The following is a 13,772-nucleotide window of genomic DNA, read 5'->3' as shown; positions in this document are numbered from 1 at the left end:
CTGGGGACAATTCAGCAAATGCATGTCAGCTGAATGTTTTCCAGATCTTCTTCTGCAATATTCAATGTTCTGTTGCTCCCAAGATGTCTTTGAAAAATAGTCAAAAAGCAATGGACGTCCTTGCCACCAAAACATATACAAGAATGATTTTTTAATTTCAAAAAAAAATATCTCTCTGAAAATTCTGTTTCATTTGGCAAAGAGGGAAAAATCTTTTTAGCTACAGAATACACACATGCATGTTAAATTTCTCAAATACTTCTTTCCCAATTGTTTGGCTTACATATTTTCTTTTACAAAACTGACCTACTTTCACAATTATTAGCATAATAAGGTTTCAATTCACTAATGGCTGTAGACTTTCATTTCACCAAGTTTAATGTAGACATTAAAGAAAAATGAGCCCAGAGAATCAAGACATTTGAGATTACCGGAAATCTATTAAAGAGCATAAACACTGAGCCCAGGTCCTCTGCCCCAGCAGGGATAAAATGAAGAGTCATTGAATGAATCTGCTGTTTCCCACATTGGTCCTCTGAAGAGTCGGCACCTAAGAAGGGGAGATGCAGACCATGCAGGTGGAGAACTCAGGGAGGTCAGGAGACAGGGAGGTGAGGGTAGACCAAGGGATGCGCTGCAGCCCTGAGATGCTCGCTTCGACCACAGTGGGACCATTCTCCTCCTCAAACACAGCAACTCCCATGCAAACGGGAGCTAAAACTTATGTAAACTGTAAAGTCCATTGTGCAATGAAGGGGACCAGCCTGCCCCTCTCAAGAGCAGAGTCGCCACATTCAACCACTGTTCATGGTATGAGTTAGGAATTGTCATAGCCTATACCAGAAGCAAGTTCTCACCAATGCTTTTGATCCAGAAAGACTTGGCAGAAAAAGCCTCGCCTGCAAGCCACTGCTGACGAAAGCTCGTGGCAGGGTTCCCAGAGGGAGCTCTTTCCCAGTCCCGGAGAGCCTGACAAGATCTACAGTCCCTGCCTCTGTCCTTCCCGTGAAGTTCTCACGAAGTCAGCAACAGCCACACAGCCTCTTCTCACCCTTTCCAGTCCTGTCCTCAACCCAAAAGGGCAGAGACATGGAAAGCTGCTGTCCTGTGTTTGCTGGATCAGTGAGCTCCTTGTCCTGCCCAAGGCACCAGCAAAAGAGGGAGCCTGGTGGGGGCCACAGAGCCATCCATCCTGAGCCTGGAAACAGAGCCTAATCATGCAGCCTGGGGTTCACTAATGAGAAAACAGTCTCCAGAAAATAAATCAAAAAGGTAAAATGAATAGTAAAGGTGAAAAATCATCTAAATGTACAGTAAGAGAGTGGTTGGGTTAATTACGGTACATCAATCTAATGACATAATAACAATTGTAAGATGCCACAATTCAAAATAAGCAGGAAGACCATGAACTTGGAAAAGCATGTAGAATATTGCAAGTAGAAAATAATACAAAATGATATTATTCTATGATTATAAATTCTATTTTAATTTTCTTTATATTTCAACAGGTGATTGATACATGGTAGTTCAAAATGCAAAAGATATACAAGGATACATGGAATAGGCAGAGAGCTTCCCCTGTTGCCTTGGCAACTGTTTGTGCCCATACACTATGAGCATCCTGCCTGGTTTATGTGGTACATACCAATCAATGATGAGGATGAACCATGGAGTAGGTAGTCACCATACAGGGACATTTGAGTTATTTCCAGTGTTTCGCTTTCCATACATTGATGTCATTTTGCACAAGTCTCTCTGCAGTAACTAGAGGTAGAATTGCATTTGTTATTTTGATAGAGAATGTCAATTTCACTTCTCAGATTGTGCACCAATTTAAACTCCCACCAGCCCTATATGAGAACGTCATATTTCCCCACACCAAGGTTATCACATTTTTTTTTATCTCTGGAACTTCAGTGTAGTTCAATGTTTTAATGTTACCGTTTCATTGAACTTTGTATTGAGGCATAACACACATGCTGAAGACTGAAGAAAGTGAATGTACAGAATCTAACATACTTGCTTCTTTCCAGGTACTACCCACATCCCACCCAGCCCAAGTTGACCCACTCACATGGTATCAGTGCTTCTGAAATGTTCTAGAACCATGTCATTGGCTACCATGTGGACCTTCCATGACTTGAATGAAGATAAGCCCCAAGACCCTTCACTTGCCCAGGCCACCCACATATTCAAAGTAATTTGACAATGGAGAAACGTCATGTTTTCTCTTAAATTTGACAAAGTAAGGCTCTAAGTTTACACCTGCTGACTCTTCACATCCCTCCTCCCGCCTAGCATGTGTCATCAGCTTTTTGTGTTGTAACTTTATAGACTTTTACGCAGTGGCCCCCAAATCATATAAACATCAGGCCTGCAAAACCTGGACTCACCCACTTCTCCTATCCAGGAAGCACAAACTAGCATTCTGTATGGATACCAAACTCACAATAATCCACATACATGTCACAGTTTGTAGATGTCCACTAGGTCAGCCCAGAACCAAAATCACTCCTCAGCATGCAACAAAATCAGGGAAAGGAAGTCTGTGGGAAAACAGGGCCAATTCTAGCCTGTATTTAGTCAGCCAAGACTTAGGCAATGAGCAGAGTGGCCATCCACAGGGGTAAACCCATGAAGTCTCACTGAAAGCCCTCACTAGTCTCCACTGCCCACCAGCTCTGAGGGCAGGGCGAGTGGGAGGGGCAGGACGAACCGGACCTCCAATCTGGTTAATCCAGGTGGTGGCCTCACTTCCAGTACACAGACAATCAGGCCTGGAGCCTGCACAAGCGGCGACCCCACGCTTGCCCACACCTGGCACCTGGGCAGCCACCATTGCCATGGGGACCTCAGGGCAGAGCTCCCCTCCAGCCAGCCAGCTTGCCTCAGTCCCATGGGACTGTCCCAACACCAAAGCATGGCCTAAGAGCAATGACATTTTCAGGGTTTTCCCAAGAAAGTCTAGTCAGCCTCGCCTGGGGAAATTACAGAGCCATCCCTGGGATGCACTGAGTACAAACAGCTTTGCATTTTCTGCCCCTGATCGCTGACCACACACATTTTACCACTTCCTGCTCCCTCCAGCATCACAGTAAGAGCCTCTTTCGTTTCAGTGACAATAAAGGAAGTTAGAAACAGGGCAGAGGGGCAGCCCAGCACTCTCAACACTCTCAGATTCCATTTCCAACCTTCACACCTGAAAAATGCTAGAGAACTTTTCATGTGCAGTTTAGAGCATGGAACAGTCAACCATCAGAATATTCATGGCCTTTAGCCCAAGGCCCAGAGCTATGGGGAGATAGAAATATACTCAGCGTCTCCTAAGGGGGTTACTGAAGAATTTCTAGAATTCTAAGACTTCTGATTCCCTTTCAAATGACATGAAACCATTGCACCATTGGAGACGCTCTAAAGTTAGCAAATGTGAAGAGTCAGCGTAAAATGCAAATGATGAATATTGTCTCTCAGTTTGTCCCCAGTGGAAAGATTGCTTTCTAAAGGTCACATTTCTGACAAGGAGTAGCTCTCTGTTTTCTAACCAGAGACGTATCCAATGAATTCAATTTGATTTTTTTAAGTTTCCAAGTCCATTTAATGTGTAAATGTTACAGAGCAACTGTGGTCCATTGTAAATTGTGCTGTAGGAGTCAAAATGGATTATTTCTGAAGTTGAGAATATTTGTAAATGACGAGCAGCCAGGTGGATATGTGTGGAGAAGGAGCCAGAGATGGATACTTACAACCTCTATGGCAACTCCCCCGGCACTCTGAGGGTCACTCCTGAGACTCTGGAGAGTGACATGGGCATATCAGGGACCTTCCAGCTGAGAAAGAAAGTGGTGAAAAGAAATGTGCATGAACAAACAAATGTGAGAGAAAAGTGGGAGGTCCTTGCATCCAGCTCTGAGTGAAGAAGGAAGACAGGAGTCCACAGGGAAGGGAGTGAAAGTCTCGACCCCAGAGCCTGTGGTTTACCTGGAAAGGATGCACAGACCTAGTGAGGCTTGGGTGGAATTTGAAGAAGGGTTGGAAAAGATGGTGCTGGAGGATGTTACGTAACAAGGCAACTTGTATCCAAAGCTCCACATATGGGGACACATGAATCTTGTGGATAAGACAGTGATTCCGGTCATTTAAAGTGGGCAGAGTGGAGCCAATTACATCTTAGAGCACAAGAAGGGTAGGGCCATATCAAATGCAGTGAAGGGCAACTCCTATCTCAACCCAGTTCCCAATGGCTGAGCAGACACCACCCTACAGGGTCGGTATTGTCCACTGTCACTGGAGGGTGGAAATGGGAGGGAAAATGTGGGTTTGAGAACATGACTATTGACTTCCATCGGGAGTGTGTGGGATAAGGGGGTGATATGGAGGGTGTCTAAGACATGTTTAGAACCTGAGGGTAGGAGGATGGGCCTGAGAAACACAAGTTATTAACACACTCAGCTACAGATGTTCCAAGAATCCAGAGCATATCCCTGGGAGCCAGCTGGCAGTTTCTTTGTAGACCCACACAAAAGCAGTTAATTGCCCAGTTTACCAAACGTAAAACCCATGGTGATGACTGTGTTTAGGGGGACATCCTCGACCTTGTCCATTCAATTGGTCATTAATTAAGAAAACATCGACTTTTTTGACAGGCACTGCTACACATGTACAACACAGCCCATAACATTAAAGAGTCTCCCATTAGAAGATAAAAATCATGCAAATGGAAGTCAGTAGACAGTAAGGAATTTTCCCTATTCCAATTTGCACCCACAATTCGAAAGCTGGCTTTTCTCTTTACCAGGAGTGTCCATCTAGACCAGAGCACCGTGGCTCAGTGTGGTCTGTAGAGGAGTAGTACTGGGAGCCTGTGAGACATGCAAACCCTTGGGCCCCACCCCGACCTGCTGAGTCAGCATCCTCATTCCTGCAAGATCCCCATTAGTCATGAAAGATGCTTGTCCCACGGAGACACCCATGCTTCCCCTGCCTGGAAGAGAACAGGAAGCTAGCTGGGGTGCTTCAGTCCCAGGTGCCCCCTTTCCCAGGTCCCTGACAGCAAGGCATGAGCAGAGACCTGCTCCCAAGTCCAGTCCAGCTCTTGCCGCCACAGGACCCTCACGCTGAGCTCCAAGCGGGGCCACAGCTGCCCACCTAGGCTGTTGCTGGTCATCCAGGCACCTCACAGGATGGCAAGGAAAGTTCTCCTTTCAGAACCTTCTCTGGAGCTTTTCCCCAACAATGGGCTCCATTAGCCCACCCTTGGGTCAAAGTAGCTAATGAGCTTTCCCCATGCATCTCCTGACAGGCCTCTCCTGAGCCCCAAGACCCCCACTCGCCCAGGCTCCAAAGGGCAGCTGTGCTCCGGCTCAGCAGCCCGCTTCTGGGTGCCCTTTTGCATTTGCTGTGGGAGCAGAGACGACTAGTAATGCAAACTGATGACCCGTCTCTAAGCAATGGGCATCTGGCAGTCACAGGCAGCTGAGTGGTTACCCGCAGGTGTGCTGAGCTCCTGGGCATCACCTGGGCAAACAGGAAAGAGGAGATCACCAGCTAAGTTCCATGGGGGCCCAGATCCAAGTGATGGGCACTGCATGGCGTGCAGCATGCACAGTTCACGTCCCGTGGCTGGGGTGCTGTAGACGGCTCCCAGGGCTCTGCTGAATTTGAAGAAGGCAACTTAAAGTAAAACATGTCACCTCAAAATAATTTTCTCCAAATTTGGGCCTTTGACCATAGCTCCCCATCCCCAAAGAGACCAAGGATTCAGATTAAGCTCTTTGATTTCCCCTCACTTTCCTCAATAATACAGTCCAGTATTGTTTAAATTAGTGATGATTTTTGACGAGGGCTTTAAAATGCACTCAATTATTCTAAAGTGCCAAATGTAAAACTTTCAAGTCTTTGGAGTCAAATTAAACTTTATTCACCTTAATTACAAGACTGTGAGCCACCCGTGTGCATTTGGAGGTGGGGGGATGAGAACATTTCAGAGCTGCTCATGCGCTGTGTCCTGGAAACTAAGCAAACCAGCAAACTCTGCAGGTGCCTCCTTGTCCGTGTGGATTTTGTTCCCAAATGCTGAGATCCATGATGAGCTGTGTTGTAGCTAAGTAGGGACTTTATAAGCCTGATTTGGGTGGGCCCGAGGATACCAGGGTCTTCTCTCATAGTCCCACTGCAGTCACCAATCCTGGTGCAGATGAATTTAGGGACACCTACCAGTTGCATCGCACCATCACCTACATCAGTGGTTCCCAAAGTGTGTTCCCTGGGCAACAGCATCATTTGGGGACATGTAGAAATGCAAATTCCTGAGCCCCTACTCAGACCTGCTGAATCAGGGTCTCCTGGACTAAGGTCCAGATATCTGAGTTTTAACAAACTTCCAAATAGTTGCAAGCCTTGCTAAAGTGTAAAGACCACCAGCCTCCATCATCCCATTTCATCCTCCATATACTTTTGTGATTCAGGTGTCTTTTACCCCAGAGAGAATAAAATGAGGCTTAGAGTCAGGGTTCTCCAGAGAAACAGAGTCAACAGGGCATGTATAGAGAGAAAAAGAGACTTATTATAAGGAATTAGTCCACAGGATGGTGGAGGCTGGTGAGTCCAAACTGTGCAGGGCAAGGCAGCAGGCTGGAGACCCAGGAAGAGCCAATGGTTCCAGCAGGCTGGAGACCCAGGAAGAGCCAATGGTGCAGAAGAAATCCAAAGGCCATCTGCTAGAGAATTCTCTCTTGCTTCAGGGAGACTGGTCTTTTTATTCTTCGACTGATTGGATGAGGCCCACCCACATTGGGGAGGGCAATCTGCTTTATTCAGTCCACTGATTTAAATGTTTGTCTCATTCAAAACCCTCTCACAGAAACCCTAGGTTAATGTTTGCTCGAGTATCTAGGCACCCCATCACCCAGCTGGGTTGACACTCAAAATTAACCATCACAGCTGTCCATGTACCCAGCCATGCTGCCCATGACATCTCTAGCTGTTCAAGCAGTCCCCTTTCTTCTTGGGGTGACAAAAAAGGCACAGCTTTGTACAAAGGTCCCGAGCTGTGCTGGAGGACAAATCAAACCACAGCCCTCTCTGCCATGTGCCAAAGGTAGGGTCCTGCTCTCTTCAGCCCCAGAATCCCATCCTGAGGAAGGGGAGAACACAGGGGTCCAGACTGGAGCCAGGGGCTGATTTGCCTCTTATTTGCATAAATTTTCATGTCATCTCCCAGTGCGTCCACCCTAGTTGAAGTAAAGAACCCTGAAATGCAGCTTAAGATTAGACTGGAGGCCCTGCCTGAGGCCTGGGTTGAGCAGGTTGATTACATCACTCCTCGGGAGGAAGGCCAGGGGCCAACGTTCCACTGGATGGCCGCCTGTGCACAGATCACCCCTCACTCTCCGTAACCACAATAAAGGGGTTCTGGGCACCCCTTTCTTCTCCAGAGCTCACACATGAGACAGCAAAGAAAGTCTGAGGTTCGTCACTAGAGGCTGTCACTTGGTTACCCCCACCAAACAAAGTGCATCCAGCCAGCAGCCCCGTGCCCTGATAAGGGTGGGCAGTGGTCGGAGCACAGGCTGCCATGAGCCCTGAGCACTCCAGACCTGCATACACTCCCACGAAGGCATCCCTCCTGCCTGGCAACAGAGTCCCCTCCTCAAGTCCTTTCCCACACCCTCTCTGCACACAGACTTTCCTCCCTGGGTAAACAGCACACCCAGCCCTGTCACAGGAGGCAGAAAAATGATGGTAGGGAATTCTCTCCCTAGTGACAACTCTCTCTCCTAGTGACAACTCACCTTCTTCCCTGCCAAGAACCAAAAAGGAAATGGAAATCGGTGCATCTACAGTTATTTCTAATGGTTAATTTTCTACCCTAAACTCATACCAGATCTGCACCCAGATGTCCCTTGCACTCCAGCTCATGCAGCTTTCATCTCCCACCCCCTGGATCCTCGCAGGTGTCCTGTCTGCTTGCACAATCCTGTTTGGTGTGTTTTTTGGGCTGGCTGCCTGGAAGCAGGGGGCAGGTGGCGATAAGAACATTAAGCCCGCCTCTCAGAGTTGAGTGCCCACTCCTTTCTCTCTCCACATCATCCCCATCCCATCCAAATTCTCCAACCCCCCTCCAAAGCTTTGTTCTTGGGCTTTCACTCCCTTAATTCTCTGAATCAAAAAGAAGTTTGCCCATTTTCATCTTTCACCCATATTTCATACCATTTTATCCTCTTCATCTCATCCATGCTCTCATCTATTCAGTTTTCTGGTTATCCTTCCTTTTTTTTTAAAAAAAAAAAAAAAGGCTCACCCACTCAGCCATAAAAAGAAACAAAATTGAATTATTTGTAGTGAGGTGGATGGACCTAGAGTCTGTCATACAGAGTGAAGTAAGTCAGAAAGAGAAAAACAAATACCGTATGTTAACACATATATATGGAATCTAAAAAAAAAAAAAAATTGTTCTGAAGAACCTAGGGACAGGACAGGAATAAAGATGCAGACATAGAGAATGGACTTGAGGACACAGGCAGGGGGAAGGGTAAGCTGAGACGAAGTGAGAGAGTGGCATGGACATATATACACTACAAAATGTAAAATTGATAGCTAGTGAGAAGCAGCCACATAGCACAGAGAGATCAGCTCAGTGTCTTGTGACCACCTAGAGGGGTGGGATAGAGAGGGTGGGAGGGAGACACAAGAGGGAGGAGGTATGGAGATATATGTATATGTAAGGCTGATTCACTTTGTTATACAGCAGAAACTAACACACCATTGTAGAGGAATTATACTCCAATAAAGATGTTAAAAAAGTAAACATCCAACCACCCTTCTCTTACTTACTCACTCCCTTAGTTTTTCAACATAGTTTCTCTCTCCATTAAATCAGGCCACCACCTGTACCATCATCCACTGATACAACTATTTTCCTTTTTTTTGACCATTTTGACTATAAATTTCTGCTCGAGAAACTGACCAAAGATCACCTCCAACTCCATCTGACTATGGCCCTGTAGACCTCCTTGACTATTTTTCTAGTGTTGTTCTCATGTACAGCACTGACCAATTAACTCTGTCAGACCCCAACTCTGACATCCCAGTCTCCCTTGTTTTAATGATCAATATGACTGCCTTAATAACATCTGCTGGGATGAGAATTAATCATCTTTCAGTCAGTATTCTGTGACAGGTATTATATCTCTATCTTTCCACTTGGAGTCTAAGAGAGGAGTAAATCTCTTTCTAGTTTTAGACACAAATTTCATTTTATTCTTCAACTCAAAATCCCCAGTGATGCCCATTTGACCCCAGGATAGAGCCAAACTCCCAGGGCTCAGATCTGCTGGCCACTTCATCCTAAGTGTGGCCCACTACTCTCCAACATGAATGTTGACTAAGTACTAACCTATTGTCATTCATTTGTATTTTTAGTCTCTTTCATAAGTGCATCTTGTCACCTCAATGAGCTTGAAGATCCTAGTGTCCAGAGCTGTATTCTCATTTACAGCATATGCTGCACAGTGTGGAGCACACAGGGAAATCTCAGTGTGCCCTGTTGAGTGAGATACTGGATTTATAAATATTTGATAAGCCTGGGCTGACTTCAGAGGATGACACAAGAGGATTCATAAAATACTGCCATTCATTATGGCAGTATTCTCCCGAAATATTTGATTTGATTGATAGAACCACAAGACCAAAGAGAAATTAATGATCCAGAAGAACCATCAAGAGTGTAGATGCTCACTTCTCTGGACAGGAAAGAAGCCATCTCAGTAAAGCTGTTGCCTAGGCAAAAGAGAAGTCAAAACCAGAAAAGTATTTAACAGTAACCACAGTTTAAGGTCAGTCCTCCCTCCTTGTACTTTATCAAATTCTGCCCTGCCCAGTGACAGGAAACTTCTGGAGAGCTTTGAATTCTTTACAAAAGCCTTAAAAATGGATTTGGTCTTCTTAAACTCCTAGGATCCGAATTTTATCCTTTTTCATTTTCTGCTTTCTTCACTGTAGATAAAAATATCTAATTTTTTAGGAGAATGTTTCTTAGACTTCCCACAAACACTGCCTGTGTGCTGGATTATTTGAGATATGTTTTCTGCAGCTGCTTTTGATGGTTAAATGTCATATAGGTCTTCAGTCCCATAGTATTTTGTAGTGAAAAATCTATGACCTTTTGAGATACTGAAAGAGATTTGGTGCTGTAGTAATTTGAAGAAGCTTACAAAAATCTTGGTAGGATGGATGGATGGATGGATACATGGAAAGATAAGAGGGAGGATCTGTAGATGGGGGTGGGTGGATTGATGGTGGCTGGAAGGAGGAATAGGTAGATGTATGACTAGGTGGGTGGGTGGATGGATGGATGGATGGATAGGTGAATGGATGGATGAATTGATGGATGAGTGGATGAGTAGATGGATAGACAAAATGCAGGATGAGTAGATGAATGGGTGGATGAATGGATGAATAGATGAGGAAGGCAGAAAAAAGACAAGGAGTGATGGGGGAAGGAAAGAGGAGAGGAGAGGAAAGGAGAAGAAGTCAGATAAGCTGGTCACATTCACAGTTAATCTTGGTCTATCTTGGTTGATCAGCCCATCCCAACCAGTACAGTCTCCATGCAGTCAGCAATATTTCTCTCCTGCTATCAGCACAATTGAGTCAGCCTTGACTCAGTTCTTAGAGTTGCTATTTTGAGAACTCATTAGCGGTTTGAATTTACAAATCCTGTGGTTTTACACCTAGCTACAGAGGTCAATATTTATAGCATGGTAACAATGTCACACACTCATGGAATTTCTCTCAGCCAAACCTCAAATCCCAGATAAATATGTGACTAACATTGAATACATTCTGCAGGTTCAAACAATACAAATGAAGACAAAGTGTAGACCAGTAGGTCTCCAGTCGAAAAAAAAATTAAGTAGAATCTTACTTGAAAGCAATTTTGCAACATAGTGTTTTTAAAATGTTTATATATGTTGACCTTGTAATCCCCTTTCTAGGAATATATCCTAAGGAAATCATCAGGAATACTAAGATTTATATTGTAAAAAAATGTTCACCTCAGAATTTGTCATAGTAACATATATTGGAAACAATCCAAATATCCAATGTTAGGAGAATTATTGTATAAATTACGGCACATAAAATAATGGAGTATAATACAGTTATAGTCTATTTACAAAGGAATCTGATGTCATCAGTAGGTGCTTACAATACAATCTATCATTTAAAAGAGAAAACATCAAAAAATATATACATAGTAATTATATAAGAGAAATTACCATATTGAAATTTGAAAAATGCCAACAATAAGAATCTTAACTGGTTATATCTCAGTAGAATTGTGAATACTTTTTACTACTTTTCCTTTTTCTATATTTCCCAGTTTTCTACAAAGACAGATTTTTTATTATTATTTTTATGAAGTTCACAGTACATCACTTAATAAAAGAAGAGCTTATGATGAAAAGGCAAGAGTCTTGCACCCCATACCCGCCCTCCTCCCAGAGGAGAACCATGGAAGAGTTCTGGTTTTCAGTCATCTGTGATTGCCTGTGGCTTATGCATCTGTTTTCATAAGTCATCAGCTTTGGGTAATGCGGGTTGGGTTTCCAGTTGAACAATGAGGTTTGTAACTTATACTACCTTTAACTATTCTGCCTCTACTATTGCTAACTTATACTACCCTCTTGGCCCAATGTCTGGTACTTACACTTAGTATTTTAGTTATTTTATTTGTTGCCTCTGGAACCCAAAGACTATTCCTAAATACGTATTTCTATTTCCATCAGAGCTTCCAAAAGCAACTCCTGGCATCTTACTTTATAAGATGAGAATAACAACTCTCCCACCCTCTTTTCCATCCTTCTTTTTTCACTACTTTTTACTTGGACATTGTCCATGTTATTAACATTTACCATTTTACTTTAGTGAAAAACAAGTAACCACTTCGGTATTTATTATTTCTAGCAATTAAAAACCAACCAAGTGTTGTCTGTATTATTGTAACTATAAAACATTGTGCAGTTCTGCGCCAAGCAGTGCCAACTTCGGATGGACGTCCTTCTCTGCAGAACCCATTTCACACACTGCAGGCTGGGGACAATATTCCTAGCATTGAGGTCAAGTTCTCATTTCTTATAGCTCCTTATGGCTTCATCTCATGCCATTTTTTTGCTTATCTCATATTTGTACCACAACTTTCTCTGGGAGCCTCCTGTTTTTCTCCTTGTGATAACTGCCTTGATTATTGTCGCAAAATTGTTCCAGGTTCAGAATCACAATGTCTCATCTATTGGACCCTTTTTTTCCTGGACATCTCTTTCCAAGGCCTTGTCATTCAGGGATCCTTCAACTAATCTTTGCTCAGGAGGTGTGCGCAGCTGGGGCTGTGCCCTGGGTGAAAAGGCGGCTCCTCTCAGAGGAGCTCTGCAGAGGGCAAGGGGCCTAGGGTATTCTCATTCTACAAATGGGGAGGAATGCTTGTTCCCCAGGACATTTTGGGCTCCAGGAGCACTCACCTTCCTTTGCTCCCAAGGCCCTTCTCAGCGTCTTCCCAGGAAGCACAGAGGGCTGAGACCAAGGTCATGTGAGCTCACACTTGACCTCTCTCTCTACCTGGCACATCCAGCAAAGTCAGCAGGACCCAGGAGTATCCAGCAGCCCCGCTCCTGTCAGGCTTTGCACCCGTGTCTCCACTGGTCACCACCTGAGGCCACCTGGAAGGGGATGGCCTTGGGCAGGGCAGCAACAGTAGCAGAGGTGATGCTGTGGTCATGACAGCTGAAGGCCCTCTGCTGACCACCTTTCCTGCAGCTGGGACAACAAGTCCTTCCCTGAAGGGAGCCTAGGAGCACATCCCAGGGTCACCACAGCTTCCAGTACCTGTCACATCATCACAGTCACAGTAAAGTCTTCCAGGCTATCTTCATTCGTCACTTTATTTACCAAGTGAGAATAGGCCTGAAGAAACATCGTCGCCCAAAGAGCAACTTTGTCGTGTGCCTCAAAGAGAGATATGAGGAAATGCCCCTGCAGTGGAATCGCTTTGGGAAGTGTATGGGTCCCAGGTCTAAACCACAGTCCCAGCAGTCCCAGCTCTAACCCGCCAGGCATCCACTCTGTGGAGGCGGCAGCACAGGGGCCCCTGGAGCAGACAGGGCAGGAGGGCCAAGGGCTCCCCAAAGGGAATCCTTTGTTCAGAAGGCACACGGCCCTCAGAGGTGGCACAAATCAGAATTCAAACTTGAATCAGTCCATGCAGAGTAAGGGCGAGACCACAGAAGATTCCGCGTCTGCTCTACCTGGGATAAATTTCCACAGTGACCAGGTCCCTTCGTGGGGAGAGAGGGAGGTGGCGGGGAAAGGCTGCCAGCTCCCTGGGGGTGAGCTCCTGCCCAGGAAGGCACCTCCACCAGGGGTGGCAGGAGGGGATGTCACAGTGTCTGTCTGGGTGTTCTGTAAGAGGCTGAGCAGAGCCAGCTCGGTGTGAATTAATGGAATCGCATGGAGTTAGAAGTAGGAGGAAGCAGCATTTTATCATCCTGTCAAAAAATAATAATGTTCTTGAAGCTTCTGTGAGTCTTGGTGAACAGAAAAGCATACATCCTCTTTTTCTCTACAGAGCGACAGCTAGATCCAGCACACCAGGTAGGTGGGGAATTCCATCTCAGGAGTCACCGGTCTCCCCCTATCCTGCCCCAGAGTTTGCCTGAGTCTCTGAGTTTCATCCAGGGCCAATCCGTGGAGAAGCCCATCAGAGGCCACTGGTAGCCATG

This window comes from Delphinus delphis, chromosome 6 (genome assembly GCF_949987515.2).
Source record: "Delphinus delphis chromosome 6, mDelDel1.2, whole genome shotgun sequence".
NCBI classification, from domain to species: domain Eukaryota; kingdom Metazoa; phylum Chordata; class Mammalia; order Artiodactyla; family Delphinidae; genus Delphinus; species Delphinus delphis.
The sequence above is the reverse complement of the archived record's forward strand: the minus strand, read 5'-3'. Positions refer to the sequence as shown.